The sequence below is a fragment of the Salminus brasiliensis genome, chromosome 13, assembly GCF_030463535.1.
Source record: "Salminus brasiliensis chromosome 13, fSalBra1.hap2, whole genome shotgun sequence".
Taxonomy (NCBI): domain Eukaryota; kingdom Metazoa; phylum Chordata; class Actinopteri; order Characiformes; family Bryconidae; genus Salminus; species Salminus brasiliensis.
Genome location: NC_132890.1, coordinates 34281665 through 34300576, shown reverse-complemented (window position 1 = coordinate 34300576; position 18912 = coordinate 34281665).

Genomic DNA, 18912 nt, shown 5'->3' with positions numbered 1-18912 from the left:
TTGTTGTTTTATTCAGCTGATCTATGTGCAGTGATGCTTAGGATTGTTGATATTATTTATTTATTTATGTATTTATTTATTATTTTACCCAATTTTTCTTCCCAATTTAATTTAGCCAATTACGCCACCCGCTTGTTAACACTCTGGGAGGGTGAGGACTGATGCATGCTCCAGCCACCGCGTCTTTTCCAACTGCCGCTGATGCAGCATCACCAGGCAACCAACACGCTCGGAGGAAAACGTCGTGCTAGCGTTGGGCTACGAGGTGCTGTGCCAGCCAGCATCATACTGAAGTGATGTGGGGAGAAGGAGAGAGAGAGAGAGAGAGAGAGAGAGAGACATTTACCCACCCAGAGAGAGCAAAGCCAATTGTGCTCTCACAGAATCTGACTGCTGATGGCAGGCAGCGTGACCCGAATCAGGATTCGAACCTGGTGGCAGCATCTAAGGCCGTTTTCACACTTGTCCAAGGCTCGTTTGGGGAGGGATTCATTCTCACTGGCTTGAAGAACTCTGTACAAACCCTGGCTCGATTGCCTAATTTCCAACACCACTTTTCCGAGCGCATTTCTGCAAAATTAAAAAGCTCCATTTATTGGTCTTCGTGATTTTCCGTGGATACAAACACTCAGGTACCAGAGAACAGCGCTGTTCTGCAGGCATGCCATTTCACTGTGCAGGAATACCTGCAATCAAGGAGCCGTGGTGGTAGGAGAAGATTTTTAGCCATGCAAATGATAAGTCGGAGCAGTCACGTGAAAAAAAATAACCAAGCACGCAGCCCCACATGTGGCACCGGGAGCAGATAGCCTAGCCATACTAGAAGCGAATTCCAGACCACTGGTTTCAGGAGGACCAGTGATCGGTGCTCTGGGCTTCACTTCACCAAATGTACCAAACTTACTGAGCAAGCCAACCTAGTGAAAATGCTCTAGTGTAAAAAAGTGCCCTTAGTTCACTGGACCACTCGAAGCTATTATAATAGAAATAATAATAAAAATAATAATAATTAGGCAATACCATTATCTATTTCTCTTTCATCTTTTTTGACGTATTTGTTGCCAGCTTGCTCATCCTGTAGCTTGCGAGATATCAACACTGTCTCAACTCCGGATTGTTCAGTCTGATGGGGAATGGCATCCTCCGGTCAGCTTGTTGGTTTGACATACAGCATTTGTGACGTTCATCACATGCTGCAGTGATGATGTGAGTCTTACTGGAAAGTGCTGTCAGCTATCCTGTCAGCTATCTAAATGGCCTCATCTGGTATGCTGCTTGGCTAGGGTTAGCTTTTAGCCTAGCACAGATACCTGCTCCCTTCACGTGCTTTCACAGCGCTTTCGGCATCCTGTCCCCGCTCATGTCGCAACCTGAGGTCAGGTATTTTTTCCATAGTAGGCATCAGGCTGGGATGATCATGCCACAATATTCGGAAGACGTGTGTGACAATGTGTCTTACTGCGCTGCCATCTTGGAGTAGACCAAGAACACCAGTGTGGTGAAGGTTTTGGAAGTGGCTCGTTTTGCTCATCAAAGTTTTTTTTTTTTTTTAACATACCAGGATTTATGTTAGTGGGGGTGTATCTTATTTATTTAATGACCCATTAAGACCTATATAGTGCACTATAGAGACAGTGGGAAATAAATGCTACAGAGCATGCGACAACCAAATGCCGGGAAGCTGGATAACTTCCCCCTGCCCTGACCAGTATCAGTCATTCCCTACCCCAACACATCCTTTATTAGTTGGGTCAGGTGCATTGGGGCAGGGAATAGTCAAAATTGTGCAGAACAGGGGGCCCCAGAACTCGAGTTGAGAACCGTCCTCTCCTACTGGATCAGCTTGACTGTGAATTATCTGCCCCCACCACCACCACCACCACACACACACACAGCTCTTGCTGTTTAGTGTAGGCTTGTATTTCTTTACCTTTAGACAATGTGTTGATTAGCTATTTCTCTCAGCGAGCAGCGAGATGAAGGTGATATTTTTAGCAGGCTAATTCAGGTAAGCAGATTCACAAACAACAAATCTGCTAGATGCTCATTTCCTCGTCCTACTGTTACTGCTGGAAATGACTGGCGAGCACTAGTGTTGAAGGCAAATGGCAAAGAGATCAAACAGCACAGTAAATATAATTATCTTAGCTCATTTGCTCAGTTGCTGAAAGGCTTATTAGAAAAAATGCATTTCAAGGGAAATCATTTCATGCATATCTATTTATCATGTTAATATTTCCACTAATGATATTATTTCTTAGCCAATTGATGTAACTACCTGTCCTATCCATCCATCCACCCATCCGTAAGGTACTGGGAAAATGTCATTGACCCCATTCATTCCTTTAATTTCCATTCAAAACAGCAATTGCCTTCAATTTATCGCCCTCATAACTGCATTAATGTCAGAATTAACATCAGCTTCATAGACCCTAATATAGAACCCTGTGGGACTACTGTGTGTGCTACTGTTACTAATCATTTAGAGTAATTTCTGCATTAATAATAGGATTAATAACACTAATACACTCAGGGCTCAAAAGGTTAAAGGTGCCATAGAAGCATTTATACAGTTTTTGATTGGTACTTATGTGACTTTGGTCAGATGTGCAGTTTTACATGCCCATTACAACATTGTGTTTTGGCTTTAGAATAAAATGGGCTGTTCTATGGTTACCTTTTATGATTGCCTCTGCTCTGATTGGCTGGTTTTCTGTGAGGCACCACAGCAGCCGACACAGCAGCAAGATGTTTAGCCACACCGTTAGCATATTCAACATTATATGCTGCCAATGTGAGTCTTACTGGACAGTGCTGTCAGCTATCTTGTCAGCTACCTAAATAGCCTCATCTGCTATGCTGCTTGGTTAGGGTCAGCATTTAGCCTAGCACCGATATCCCCGCTCCCTTCACATGCTTTCACAGCGCTTTCGGCATCCTGTCTTTGCTCATGTCACAACCTTAGGTCAGGTACTTGGCTTTGGAAGTGGCTCGTTTTACAGGCCTAACTTGCTCGTCGAAGATTTTCTTTTGAACGAGGAGACGGCAGTGTCAGAAGTTCATGGTTTATCACTTCCATGTGCTGAACTCACTATTTGACTATGCCAAGATAATAATGTTTCCATTGTAGGGCACCTATACGTACAGAAGAGTCAGGAAAAATGTAGAAAACACACTGGACAAAAGTATTTGGACACTGAAATCAAACCCTCATGCATGGTGCCAGTTGGTTCATGTTTATGGGCTCCAGAGAGTCCTATTCTATTGGCAATAGAAGACAGGGACCATACAGGGACTGTACATCTATCTATCTATCTATCTATCTATCTATCTATCTATCTGTCTGTCGGTCTGTCTGTCTGTCTGCCTATCTGTCTGTCTGTCCATCTGTCCGTCTGTCCGTCTATCTATCTATCTATCTATCTATCTATCAATCTATCTATCTATCTATATATCTGTCTGTCTGTCTATCCGTCTATCTATCTTTATGTCTATCTGTCTGTCTGTCCATCTGCCAGTCTGTCCGTCTATCTATCTATCTATCTATCTATCTATCTATCTGCCTGTCCATCCGTCCGTCCATCCGTCCGTCCGTCCGTCCGTCCATCCGTCCATCCATCCATCTATCTGCCTGTCTGTCTGTCTGTCTGTCTGTCTGTCCGTCCGTCCGTCCGTCTATCTATCTATCTATCTATCTATCTAATCTATCTATCCATTTGTCTGTCTGTCTGTCTGTCTGTCTGTGAGGTAGCAGAAGTAAGGCAGTTAAATCCCCATTCAGCACATAAGAAGTTCTAAAACACCACCAACAACAACAAACACCAGCAGCACCCCCCTCCCCTCCCCCAGCTGAGGATGGTAATGGTGTTGTTGTGGTAAATCCTGCGCTGGGCTTTAACAGTAGGCGTTTGTGGTTTGTGGGCAGGGTCGGAGGCCATGGCTCAGAAGGCTCACTCTGGTGCAGCTGGAGGGTGTAAGAGTTATTAATGACTTTGTGCAGCTGGAAATAGCAGGAGACTGGGCACTGCACTTCTCAATAGCCGGCGGATGACAGACTTACTTTGTGGGCCGTAAGTAGGCTAATTAGTCTTTTTCCAATCCCAGAGCCTGCACTCCCGAAGCCTGGCCAGACGTGGCTGAAAGAGGGAGGCCAAATGGCACCGGGTGAGGTTCGTGATGACAAATGGGTACATTGCAAGTATCGGTTTCCATTGAGCCTCTTCTGAAGAGGCCCTTAGCCTCTCCAAAAGGACTCCGATGACTCTATTGTGATGAACAGGCTTGGATGTGTTTTGACATGTGTCCAGTAGATGGCATCAAGGGACCAGTTGTTTGGGATTTGCTTGGATCTGTCTGGCGCTGCTCGTCTCCGGCATACACTCTTTTGAGATGTCCTCTGAGTGTTTGGGCATGTATGGCTTTGTGTCAAAGAGGAATACAGATGGAAACTATTTTCTTTGTATGCCTCTATCTCCTCTAATCTTCAACAAGCTCTCTGTTCTGTGATCAGGGGGGTGTTTTAACCGTCTGAGTGTGTTTGTAAGAACAGAAGGCAGAATTATGAAATGGAATGGTTTTAAATGGGTGATAGAGTTCATTTATATATATATATATATATATATATATATATATATATATATATATATATATATATATATAGCTCTGGGAAAATGAGAGCCCACCCTAAGTTCTCAGTTTCTCTGGTTTTACTATTTATAGGCAGTTAACATTTGTGTTGTACTTGTAATGTAATGTAATTTCCCCCAAACTCATTTCATTATTACTATCAGAGGGTAATAAGATGGTTATTATCACGTTGTCGAGTAAATTGTGTAGCCGCTTCCATCTCAGTCATTAAGAGATTTCTTATCTTATATGAACTTGATGTTTACGGTTGTACAGCTGCCTGAATCAGGTAGACCTGCAGTTATCGGATTATGAAGTGCATGTAAACACACTCCATGGGCCCTATTTTAGCTATTATCTTTTGGCGAGCCGTCAACTGTGCATGCGCAGCCTGATTTAGGGCGTGTGGGTGTGTCTTTGCTATCTATCTATGTACTGAGTCTCTTAATTAATCATGGGTGTGTATTGGGCGTAACGTGCAGCAGTAAACCAATCAGAATGTCTCTTGCCGTCGTTCTCTTTAAGTGCCAGGTGCAGTCTGTCTGACTTTGGCGGATTGCTATTTCAGTGGTGTAAAGCGTGGGGGGGTGTACGAGCATCGGGCTGCACTCGCCTGTGTTGACAATTCACTGCCGAGATAGCAACGAACGTCTGACTGTTGACGAACGTCTGCCTAGGCTGTTTTCAGTCAGTGGAGCTCCTGCCGTGTTTTCCGTTGCCAAGATACACAGCAATAATCCAGAAACTGACCTGAACACCCCTCATTTCGAGACCACCGCGCCCATCAGCATAGATATATTCACAACTACGCAGGTGAATGGAAGGTGTGAAAATCGACTGTTGGTGGGGGGTAAGATAGCAATGAGCATCATGTAAGAGAGGGCCCAGTGTCTCAGGCATCAGGTATTTCTAACCACTGTGAACTATTCTGACTCTGAACAGAGTACTGTTTCAACTGAGATCACACCAAGTAACTGTGTGTATATTTCAAGGATTTCATTCTGCAGACTGGTTGATTCAATTTTGAAAACTTAGTGGAATGCCTCCTTTAAATTCATCCCTGTAACAGATGTAAAAACAGATGTAAAAATGGAACTGTAGAAATACAGATCATCTAGATATAAAAGTTTCTCTTTGGCTTTTGTTTGTTTGTTTTTTTTTCTATTGTTTTCTTTTATGGTTCCAGTTCTGTTTCTCAGAACATTGAGAAGGCCCCCATTCATCTCAATCCAGGAGGCATGTAATGGCTGCAGTCTATGGCAAAAGGCCCGTTAAAATGCAATTTTACAAGAGCTTAAGGTGCTTCATAGCCCTGCAAAACAATCCGCCTCCCAGTTGCCATCAGGCCTGGAGACAGAGACTTGAAACCGGAGAGGCCGGCAGCAGCTTTTATAACCCTCAATCATAAACGCGCACCACGCGGGGCGGCCCGGCCCTGGGAACGTGGCGTTAATTCAAGTCGACTTTAACCCGACGTGAAAACGGGCTGTCTCTGTCTCTGTCTCTCTCTTGAGCGGCCGCTTCAGAGGCCGAACGTTGCCCCTCATCGGCGGAGAGGGACATCAGCGCCCAGCTGCGTTCGGGACCATTTGGCCACTCGTGTTGCGCCATGCTCAGGTCATGCGACGCCACCCAGTCGCATTCTGGGGATAGCAGCAGAGAGAAGCGCCACCTGGTCCCAGCTTGGTCAGAGCAGGGGGGAACGGGCACAGAGGCCCCTGACGCAAGTCCGGTGGCCGTTAGAGATATCAGGGGTCCCTCAGGAGTGCTCGCATGTGGTCCTGGCTTGATGTGAGGAATGTGGTAGGACACCTACGGGAAAAGCTTCGGACACCTCTCGTAGGACTCGTCATTTGGTCTAATTGAGTTGAAGTGGACCTATAAATTTGATGATTCTGTAGCTGCTGTGAAACTAAATATGGATGTAGTTATAAGAGTGAGAGACTGAGGTGTAGGCTGACTTACAGACCTCTGCAACTTCTCTCAACATCAAAACCCTCATGGTGTCAACGCTGAAAACATCAAGTCTACTTGTCTATAGAAGTATATATTAACTATGGACCTATAAAGTAATAACTCATGATTTTAACTACAGATTGCGTTCCAGCTATGATCATCAGTGTATCTTCATTCTTCTTTCATATAAATCAGTTTACAGTACTTCAGCAACTGTATTCTTATTCCAGAAATCCCATCTAAACAGTCTAATATGTAACAAATATCCTTAGAACACTTGAAGGAAGGGTCAAATAGGTCTCTTTTCTCCACCTTAAAGATTAGTTTCCTCTGAGCCATTTTCTGTAGGTGTTAACATACATCAGTATGTCTTCAGTTCATTTAGAACTCAGCAACACAGATTATTACACACTCCAAATTGACTGAGCATGCTACACCCTTGCTAATTCAGTTACATTGGCTCCCTGTTTCACAGCAGATTTATTTAAAAATATTATTATTGACATTTAAAGCTCAAAATTTCCATTTCAACATTTTAATGACCACATTTTATCCGTTGCTTTTTTAGCACTACCAGCTATCAAATTTAGTACAGTGGCCAGTGCCAGAGACTTCTGAATGAACTGAAGACATCCTGATGTATGTTAACACTGTGAAAACATACATAAATGGCTCAGAGGAAAGTAATCTTTGAGGTGGAGAAAAGAGACCTATTTGACCCTTCCTTTAAATGTTCTAAGGATATTTGTTACATATTAGACTGTTTGGATGGGATTTCTGGAATAAGAATACAGTTGCTGAAGCACTATAAACTGGTTTAAATGAAAGAAGAATGACGATACCCTGAAGATCATAGCTGGAACGCAACTTCTTACACTGCACCCAAACTTTTGAACACACTTCATCCACATATCTGTGAAATATTTTTTTTTATAAAATTCAAAGCTGCTCTTAAAATACATCTCGTATTCTCTCTAATTGCTTTGAATTTGGTAATTAATTAGACTGCTGTTTTATGAGTTTGCTGCTTTAATTAATGTATGTTGTATTGATTTTTGGGATGTGAGGCGACCTTGAGTGTCATGAAAGGCGGCAATAAATAAAATGTTATTATTACTATTTATTAACTATATAATTTGTTATAATAAATAATGTATTATTTAACTCTTCTGTATTGAAATAAAAATTTGACGTACTGACATTTAACATATCGTTACTGTCACACAAAAACCTTACATCTCCATTTTTAATCTGGTAGTTGTTCCTTATATTGTGTAATTTCTTTTTCCTTGTAGCCAATTTGGAGATATGCCCTGCTCCAACATCAGTAATATGTAGCTGGGGAGTAATATGGGGCTAATGAATCCTAGTTTGTGTGGAATTGTGTGTGTCAGAAGTGCAGGTGAGTGTGTATTTCCATTGTAAGGATGCTGGTGCAAACTGGCTGCTACTTTTAATAGTTTCCATTTCCTTTGTTGTGTTTTTGTGCACTTTTGTACTGTTTGCGTGTTTATGTTGCCCCCACTGGCCGAAAGTGACCATGGCTTTTCTGCATGTCTCTGTAATCTGAAATGTGTGTTTCTACACATACACACACAGCTTGGATGTTTCCCAGGCCTGCTGCTGGAGTTACCCTACATTACAGCTTGCCAGAACGACTCTATCATCATGACTTGGGTGTGTTCACGGATCGCCGCCGATACGGCACTACATCGCAGCTAGGATGTTTCCCTATGTTGTGACTTGGAGGTCTCCCATACCGGCCGCTGAAGCCGTCTGAGGGCTAGCAAGTTGAGCAGGAGTCATAAGTACTCTTTGTGAGCCAGCTTTACGCCTTTATGCATATTATTATTATTATTATTGTTATTATTATTATTATTATTATTATTATCTGTACCAGAATGAACTGGACTGATCACAGTGTCCCGACTGGGCTTGTATGAAATAGCTGGCATTGCATCAACTGGGATTTGTGAGTATTCTTTCCTGTAGCTGCTAGTGATCACTGCCTCATTGTATCGGGACAGGTGCTTGGTTATTTGTCCCACCGGACCATCTTTGTCTGCTCATTTTTAGAGGCGCAGACCCATGGCATTCTCACCCTGGCACATGTTCCTCAGACCCCACATGTAGCCTCATCATTCTCCTCCGAAACCCGCCCACCACAAAACCATAATATTTTTCCCCACAGTGCAGAGGGCGCGAAGGCTGGCCCCTCACCCTCGGCCGAACCGCTCCGGAGACACCCTCTCCACCTGTCCAGGGTCAGAGGTTAATGCCCAAAGATTAGAGTTTGTTTCCATAACGACCTGGATGGTACTTTTGCTTTTGCTGTTCTACATGGTTGTTACATGTGTTGAAAGGTTCAGTCAGCACCCAGGATCGATGATAAATCTAAAAAGGAGAGCAAAGGTGGGGGAAAGACGGCAGGATTGAGGAATTTGGGAATCTTCGGAATCATTTCTTACTGTCAAATTCACTGACGTGCCTGTTCTTAGCATTACTAAGATTACTAATTACTAATTGCAATTGGGCAATTTTCACTCCTGTATGGTTGCCTGATAACGATCGTCTACCTAAAGTCATTCAGAATGGTCTACAGGGTTTAGTTTTGGAGAGACTTACCAGGTCAGAACTCTGTTCAGTGGGGCTGTAGCGTCTATAAAAGCACATGAAATCATTAGAAATACACTGCCTGATGTCTAAGACATTGTGTTTTGGCCTAAAACCTAACTGAGTGCGTTATTGGGCAGCCAATCAGAACAGAGCTCATTCACATATCAGTCTTAAAGGCAACATAACAAAAACAATCTGTTTAATTCTAAGGAATTATGTGGTTAAAAAGAGTATAATGAATTTTCACACACATCCTCACTGTAGCATTTTGTTAGAACAAGTGATGATGCTGATAAATGACATTTTAAAAGTATGAAAAATTATATAGAGATATATTTGCTAAAAATTTCTTTTTTGGAAAACCTCAACCTTTGAGTAAATTATTGGTTTGATTAGTTTAAAAATAACTAAAATGCTTCAAACGGATCATATTACAGTATAGTATTATTTATTTGCAGTGTTACATTTTAGTAAAATTAGTTAATTTAATAGCACGTTTTTAAAATGATTGAAAATGTTACTTTTATGCCGATTAATGACACTTTGCCCTTCAATCCCTGGCTTATGTGCCCCCAAGTGTTGAAAAATTCAAAGCTGCTGCGTTTGTAAAGGCTCATTTATGCTTAACGTCAAGGATATGGATATACATGGAGCCTTCTGTCTGTACTCTGCATGGATCTGATCCATATAAACCTTATGGAGACAGATGGAACGGAGCAGTACCACTGGAAGCTGTGGGCGAGTGGTGTAGCCAACAGATCAAGCGAAACATGACCACTGCCGTATGGACATGACAAAGATCCAGCTGTTTACACCACTCCCGCGTCCTCATTTTAGTTATAATACATTATCACAACCTCCTTCACTGCCAGAAAGGTCAGAAACCTCTGACTCTGAAGTGCCCTCTAGGGGATGTACTGCCTAAGGTCCATGCCAGTGTAAAGGACGCATAGAAGTATGTGGCCTGTGATGGTTACAACAGGCGTCTTAATTTGCGTACATTAGGGAGTATAAATGAGCCTAAACTCCGCCTCCCTATATTATTTTACTGGTGATGCAGCGATGCACAAAGCAGAAAAGCCTCGGACTAACTCTGCGCTACCATTTCTGATCCTCACTAAGCCCCGCCTTCACTCACTTGTCATCCACACCCTCTAAAGTACATTAGTCAAACGTCCTGAGAAGATGATATACTCTTTAAATGTCATTTGGAGCTTGGAAAATGTGAAACGTGGGCAGAATTACAATAGCTTAGTTTAGAAATACAGAATGCAACCGATGTGCAGTCAAAGTTCCTAATTCCTAATTACTTTCTAGAGCTTTTTAATAGTGGCTTCAGCCAATCAGTGTTTAGAACTGGAGCAATATTTCATTAGTAATAGGAAAGGACTGTTTTTGTCAGAGGTGTCAAGTAACGAAGTACTTTGGTACTTCAATAGAAATTTAGGTCTATACTTTACTTTAAATCTATACTTTACTGGAGTAATGATTTTTTTACTTCTACTTCCTACATTCTACTTACCCATCTTACCCAAAAAAAACCCTCTCCAGATAAATCTCTCCATCCGGAAAGTGCGAGTCTGATCCTGATTGGATGAGAAGTATAAACAGACACCATTCTGACTCCCTATTGGTTTATAAGTGATCCATCACACCTGCACACGTCCCGTCACTCTCCAGCGAGCTCACAGCAGACGTCTGTAGTCTAGTATGAAGACTGTGTCCGTGGCAGAGACTCAAGAGAGCTGCAGTGAAACGTCCCGACTGAGCCCCACATTTACATTCCAATAAAGCTTATTGATCACACGCCTCTGAAGTCTGACTTTCTGCAGCTTTACAAAACTTCTAGACAACGACTCCTCATATTTTCCTCCATGAAGCTCATGTTGATGCTCAGTAGAGCACAGAGACGCTCCTTTAATAGAGCTGATATTACTGAAATGCTTCATTTTCAATGGGCAGATCTGCAGCTGAAACAGGAGCCTAGTGCAGCCCAACATTTTTAACATCATTTACGGCATTTAGCAGACATTTACATTTACTGCATTTAGCAGACGCTCTTATCCAGAGCGACTTACAAAGTGCTTTGCTATTTACCCAAGAAAGAAACCTTAGCTAGTTAGAATAGACTAATAATTCAGATACCTCTAAGCTTAGACATTACTAAACACAAGACAATAAGGCGACCATAGTACTTCAAGTAGAAAGTACTTCAAGTAGACATCATTACTTTTACTTTTCTACTTGAAGTCGTTCTGAAACCAGTACTTTTACACTTTTACTGGAGTAAAAAGCTTAAGGTGATACTTCAGCTTCTATAGAAGTCTTTTAAACCCTAGTATCTCCACTCACTTTTACCTGAGTGATGAATGTGTGTGAAAACCTTTGGTTTTCATAGGTTTTCCTTCCTTCTTCTTAGACTTTTGACATCCTGCGAAAGTTTCAGTGTCGTTAAGAAAAGTGATTAGTTTTAAATAGAGACATTAACTGCTGCTGTTTGAGTCATCCGAGTAATTATATCATAAGCACACTAATGAACGGGATATGGCTCTATTTGGAAAAGTTAAAGGTGAACTCTTGTCACCACCCCGTCCACCTACCCCCCTCCGCCCCACAGCAGGAGACATGTGACTGTCCTGTGTTGAACCGTCTGAGCTGGCAGTGGGGGCAATAAAGATTAAGCAGGCCGCGTTAAAACCACACAAACAATTGCCTCTCCGTTCCCCCAGTGCCGTGCCGATGGCCGAGCCTATGCTGATCACCGGGATGCGCTGGGGAGGCCGCCAGTAGCCCCCTGAATGCCATGTACTTGTAAGGCTGTCTTTTACGCTACCAGGCCACTGGGACGCCACTTTTAGCAGCGGAGCGTTACCCCCTCCTACCCCTCCGAGACCGCACCAACACAGGGATCGAAGGCATGAGCAAGGGCCAATTAGGCTGAAAAACAATAGCTAACCCCCCTCACTCCACCCCGTCCGATCTCCATGCCTTTGTGCGCCCCGACATTGTCTTTGTGGCTTCTGTTACTGGCCCCCTGATAAACACAGGGGCTAAATTCGATGCGCAGTTGTTGCCATTGTCCTGCTTTCCTTGATACCCAAGCCCCCTCTGGGCCTGTGCCTTCGAACCGCCGGGCCGACGTTTCCCAGAGGAGTATAAGTGACAGGATAAATGGAGCGAGGAAGAGTTCAGGGGGGCCAGGGGCATGTTGGCTCATGGTCAAGGCAATTAAAACCACTTAAACTGCAGAGGCCATTTATGGACAAACACATCATTCCTCTGTCACAGTATTGGGCAGAATACAATACTTATAGTGCTGTGTGTTATTATTCTTATTTACCTTGTAATGAATTTAAACCTATTGGACAGAGCTTGATGTAACAGGATTAGATTATCTGCATTACAATGACCAGTTTGGGACAATTAGGGAATAGAACTACCACTAACTAACTACTATTGCTACAACTTGGCCCTCAGGCTGCTACAGTTACCCTTTTCTCTTTGTATTGTGACAATTATACAACAAGGGTTTTTATCAGATAAATGTACTAATTAATTTCAAGTTAATCCTACAAATAGTTATAACATTACATAAACTGCAACTCTGAATACTAAAGTTATGGTTTAAAGGTAATATATATATATATATATATATATATATATATTTTTTTTTTTATTTTTTTTTTTTTATTTATTTTTTTTTTTTTCCCACAGATTTACATTTCTTTCTTGAAAAGCTTTAAAGTTTTTTTTTTTATCAAAAGTAAATCGTTTAAAACATATTGTAGTATTTTATTATTAGAATTTTAAATAGTTCAAAATGCTACTTAAAATCAGTATGTTCATGTTATTTAGTTACATTTCTGTTTTGTAATTTCTGTCAACTTTAATTTCAATAATTAAAAATAATTAGTCAAATAATGTTTTCATAATTAAGCTGGTACATAAATTATAATGTCCTGAAATGCTTGTTTTTACATGTGCTTTTTAGTTACATTCCTTTTCTGAAAATAACATCGTTAAAGTATACTTGATTATTTTGGGTGAGGGTGGGTCGAGGAATTGGGTTAAGGTAACTTTCTTGCAGGTCAAATAAAGTTTAGGCAGCCTTGATATAGACTTTTTATACCCGTTTTATTTGAAATATTTCATGCTTGTGTTTGAAATGGGCCAACCATACATTGCATATTGTGGCCGTCATGTAAAAATCATGTATCTCCAAAACTTTACTAAAAGTCAATGTAAAAAATACAGGTTATTTTTGGACTATTTTTACTCATCATGAAATATTTTATATGTCAAAAAAGTGAAAACTAATTGAGATGCATTTTTTGTATGATGTTTTTCCATCTGTTTTGCAGGTAATTATGAAATATTTTGCAAAATAATGTATCATAACCAGTTGTTCAGGACGTCCAAGCCACAAAGTCTCATTTCCGGATTGGTTGGAGGGTCATTTGCATTCATTGCCTTTTGCACCACCAATACCATGAAGACCAAAATTGCTTTAGCGGTTAACAACTGATAAATGGTGGAGTCCTACTAATAGGACAAACGTTTAGATTGAGACATTACCAATCATTTACAGTTACTGTATAACAACAGTAGTTTTCCCATCAGTAACTGAATAAGGCTGCCGTTTCACAGGGGCTAAGGCAGGGGGCCCAAGCACACGGCGACTGCCGGAGTGGTGATCTTAATGTTGTTTTGATGGATGGCGTCAAAAGTGATTTCTTGGGTGGGGTGGAATCAGGAGGGGGGGATCGGGGGCAGATTAAGCAACAGCTGTTGGTCAGGCAGAGGGGGTCGACGGAGGGCAGGAGGAGAGAGAGAGAGAGAGAGAGAGAGAGATCCCGTCTCGGCCTGCGCTGATGGAGAGAGTTTGATTAATGGATCTAATTAGAGAGTCATTAAAAGCCACGTTTGCCAAAGACAATTGAGAGACACTTAGCATATGCTATGCGTTCGCTATCTTGCTGGAGATAATGGGGAGCGCATATCTTCCTTATAATGCGGCCAAGATCTGTCCACTTAAGCGCATGTGGCGCTGGGCACTAGAAAACAAACTTGCCGAGCTTGAGAGCCATTGGCTTACCAGATAAGTGGGTCTTGAAAGAACAAATGGGCTTTAAGAGATTGTTCTGTGTAATTAGTCTACAGGGAAACAAAAAATATCCTTCAGGCCAGTGGAGTCCAGCCAGACGGCCTTCATTCCATACCAGAGCTGAATTGAATGGTTATATTGTGGCTTGTTTGTTTGTTTGTTTGTTTGTTTTTTGTTTGTTTTTGTTTGTTTGCTTTAGCAAATAACGCCGATTGTCCGAGCTCAACTTTCTTTTCTTTTTTTCTTTTTTTATTTCCACAATGTGTTTTTTACTCTTGCCGATCCAACCTGTGATGTTTGGGCAGGTTTTGATTAAACAGAAAAATAATTTAAAAAAAATAAATTATTTTTCTTTAAAATTTCTTTAAAATTAACAAAAAATATTACTAATTAAAAATATGATTAAAAAATAATTTAAAATATAATTCAAAATAATAACAAAGAAAAATAATGTTTAAAAACTTAACTTTAGATTTAATAGTGGAAATATTTTGAGGAAACATTAACCCTTAACACTCCACAGCTTATTACACACTAAGATGTATTACTCAGGACCTACAGTGGCTTCTGTACGAACTGGTGGGGCTGTTCCCTGTTAACAGCCGTTTGCAATACCAATTTCGGCCCGCTGCCGGACCCTAGGCTCCTAAGGGGTTGAAAAGAAATGGCTACTTCAGTGTTAATGCCCTCTCTTTCACAGTCTGAGCCCTTATGCACCTTTTGTCACCATGTCCCGCCGCACCAGCTCCATATTTGAGTTGAATGCTGATCATCCAACATCCTGACCTCACTAATGCTCTTGTTGCTGAATGCAGTCAAATTCTCACAGCAATGCTCTAACTCGAATCTAGTAGAAAGCTTTGTTCTTTGGACAGTATAAACAGTTACTCCAACTAAAGCAGGATAAGGATTAATATTTTTGTAAGAAACAATAAACGAGCAGGTGTCCCAATACTTTTGTCCACATTTTGTGTACTGTATAAAATCAGAGATCTTTAATTTTTTTGTATAAAATCCTATAAAATATGGCAATATTATCTTCTGAAACAAATAAAAGGGTGGCATTGCAGAATTATTGCAGAATAATTTTCCGCCTGAGAAACTCCATATCTCTCATTGAAATCAATTGGAAGGGTATCATAAGGCAGGTTTCTATTCAAACATTTCGCAAACGTTATGCACAAATACTAAACCTTAGCATGCAAGCAACTTTAGACTGTGATCAGGCACGCCATCGAGATTGGCGAACTCGGCCTTCACTTTCATCATTAACCATTTGTAACCACTAATACCCATCATTACTCTCATTACTCTGACCATCACTGCCATCACTATATTAAGTTCTACTACAGCATGATTATTATATTATGATTAAGAATATTTTGCACACCTGAGCAGTTCAGCAGTTTAGGAGGTTTGGTGACTTTTATCAATAATGTTTAAATAGTTCTGATCAGAGGAGGACGGGTCGGGTCCCCCTTGTAAGTCTTGGTTCCTCCCAAAGTTTCTTCCTCCAGCTCTGAGGGAGTTTTTCCTTTGCTCACTGGGGGTCAGAAGATGTCTTCTTATGATGTTGATATATTGTCTTTTTACTAATTACTGATTGTTTAAAGCTACTTGGTGATAAGAGCCCTTGGGCAAGACTCCTAACACTAAGTTGATCGACCTCTGTAATACCAGTAACCTTGTTAGTCGCTTTGGATAAGAGTGTCCGCTAAATGCCATAAATGTAAATGTTTGCAGTTCAGAGATGCTGGACAGGACGAGCAGTGGCCCACCTAAAGAGAACTGAAATCTCAGTGCCATCCCATTGAGAGAAACCTTGCCCCTTTCTAAAATTACTTTCTTATGGTTTTAGTTATATAGGAAGTTTGTAAACGGTCATCTTACTCCTTTGTTTGTATGATGATTGCTCTTCTCCTGCTGACCTGAAGTGGTCACTCTCCTTCTTTGTCAGTTAGACTGCCAACTATATGGTAATACAATTAACCCTCTGGAAAGTGCTGATGGTAATACCCTCACCTTCATCCCCCTCCTACCTCTCCTTAAACTCCTCTTTTTCATCATCCTTTACCATCCCACAGTTCCCAACAGCTTCCTCCTGAAATATCCCTAATCAGACTAGATTGGATTAGACTGGACTGGGTCGGACTGGAATTGATCAGACTAGACTGACCGTGATCAACTAAGCTGTGCCCATGTATAATTTTCAGTCCAGTGCTAAATATCCAGTCTCCTGACTCTTGAATCTGCCTCCTGTATGCCAGATTTCTAACACCAACAACGTCCATCATACATCTGAGAGCACTAATACACCAGACAGTTCTGACATTCAGACATTTTTCTGACGAGTTTTGGATTCAGCAAAGGCAAAAACCTCTGAAAAGCTGTAATCGGACCATCTGTACACTGTTAGTATCAGATCCTTGAGGAACGGTTGGAGGTTCTTCAGTCTGAAACTGTGGAGGAATCTTTTTTGGAAGGGTCCTCAAAGTGCCTTAAGAGGTTCCTCCACAGTTTTAAATGGAAGAACCCCTAAAGTTCTTTAAGGATCTTGTACATTTAACAGTGTAGGGCCAGTTGTTTCCAGTTCGTGACGTATGGCTTGACGCCTCATCGTTTATTCGCTTGTTGGGTATTTGTCTAATGTTTTATCTAAGGTTTTTTTGCTCATTTTTACTCTGGATAACCAACCAACCAACCAACCGACCCACGATATTGGGCATTAATTCAGCTTCTTGGGTCCATTTGTTCTATATTATCAGTGAATGTTGGCGTAGTACATTAGCTACTGCTGACTAACTTCTTACCTTCTAAATGAAGTCATTCACTGAAAGCTCATACTTCATTTGTACTTTGATACCGGCCCTAATAATGTGTCATTTATGATTCACTGATCCGCTTCCAAACATTCTTTTTAATATGACCACAGTGAAATGTGACTGAGCTCTGTAAATGCATCTAATAAAAGATCCTTTAAGTATTTATGTAGAATTACACAGTGACTCAGAGCTTTGGCGGCTGTAACTTAGTAAAAGTGCTGTGTGTGTGTGTGTGTGTGTGTGTGTGTGTGTGTGTGTGTGTGTGGTGTATTTTTACCATGCTTACTTCAAAGAATAGCTGGCACAAAGTCTTGATTAAATTACATGCGGTCTGACAGAATGCTGAAGCAGATATTACTATGTGTGTGTGTGTGTGTCTTAAGTGCACCGAGGGTCAAGGCCAACTAGAAGGTGCTTGCAAAGTGTCAGTGGTTTGAGCCGTGGCTTGGGACCACCATGAGATGCGTGGCATCCCAGCCCTGGAAACATCTTTGCAGCCATCCAAGGGGTCCAAGAACTCCTACACTCTTCAAAAAATAAAGGTGCATCCAGTGACTCTTTGATCGACAATGGAGTCCATGAAGATCCATAAAGGTGTGTGGGTGTGAAGAACCTCAACCTCTTCATGGAACCTAAAGTGGTTCTTCTATGGCATCGCTCAGAGAACTGCTGAAACAGCTGTATTTCGAAGGGTGTAGCTCTCTGCATGTCCCCTTTCCCCCTCTCTCTCGTGCGCCCGCCCATGCCATGACCTCCATCGCTCTCCTCATCCCTGTCTCTCTGCTCTCGCTATATTATGTCTAGCCCTCGCTCCCCAGAGTCGTAGAGGCATTTGATTGTATAGAAACCAAAGACAAACAAATCAACAAAAGTTCGGCACAGTTCAGCGCAGTGGGTGTGTCCATCTGCTTAGAAATGTCACAGCTGACTTCGGACATGGACACACACACACTCACACACACCCACACACACATCACCCATGCAACTTATGCAGAAATACATCTCTGGTATGTTTATGATTGGTGTATTTTTGTAGTTAAACACTTTTCATGAATTAATATCAATGTTATGCATAATTAAATGTAATGTTTCATAACCTGTTAATGCTAATACATTATTAATACCACCTTATTTGGCCTTATAAGACACTTTTCTAGTTAAACCCTTTAAACCAACTATAGTACCAGGCTAAAGGCTCCACGTTTAAAGCAACAGTATGTAACATTTTCACCTTAAAACAGGAGCTTTAAAATGATGTTGATGCTCCACTGACTGTACTACTGTACTCGCTCTAGGCTCGGCATGCTCAGATTTGTCATATTTGTGTGAAATCCTGTAATCCAGTTCTGTATCGCTCAGCTTGCCCAGATATGCATGTTTAAAGCATGTCCTTTAGCAGTGAAGTGCAGATTACACTTCCTGACTGTAGGGGGAGCCTAATGTTAATTAATATTATCACATAATGCTGCTTAAAAAACAGATTTTACTTCCTTTTTAATGCCAAACCTTCAACACCTTTGCAGGACCTTCAGCACTTGCTGGAGAGTCCATACACTTTTTTTCAGTAGCACTTCAAAAAACAAGTCAAAAACAAGCATTTTTAACATTTTTAAATCACAAATAATTAATATACAAGCTTTAGATTTTACATACCGCTGAGCACAATGATGAGGAAAATCATCATTCTGAAATGATCAACCACAAGTATTAAACTTGTCTGAAACCAAGATGCAGGATGTCTTGAGTGTCTATATGCATTGATGGAATCAGGCCCCTCCAACACTATGT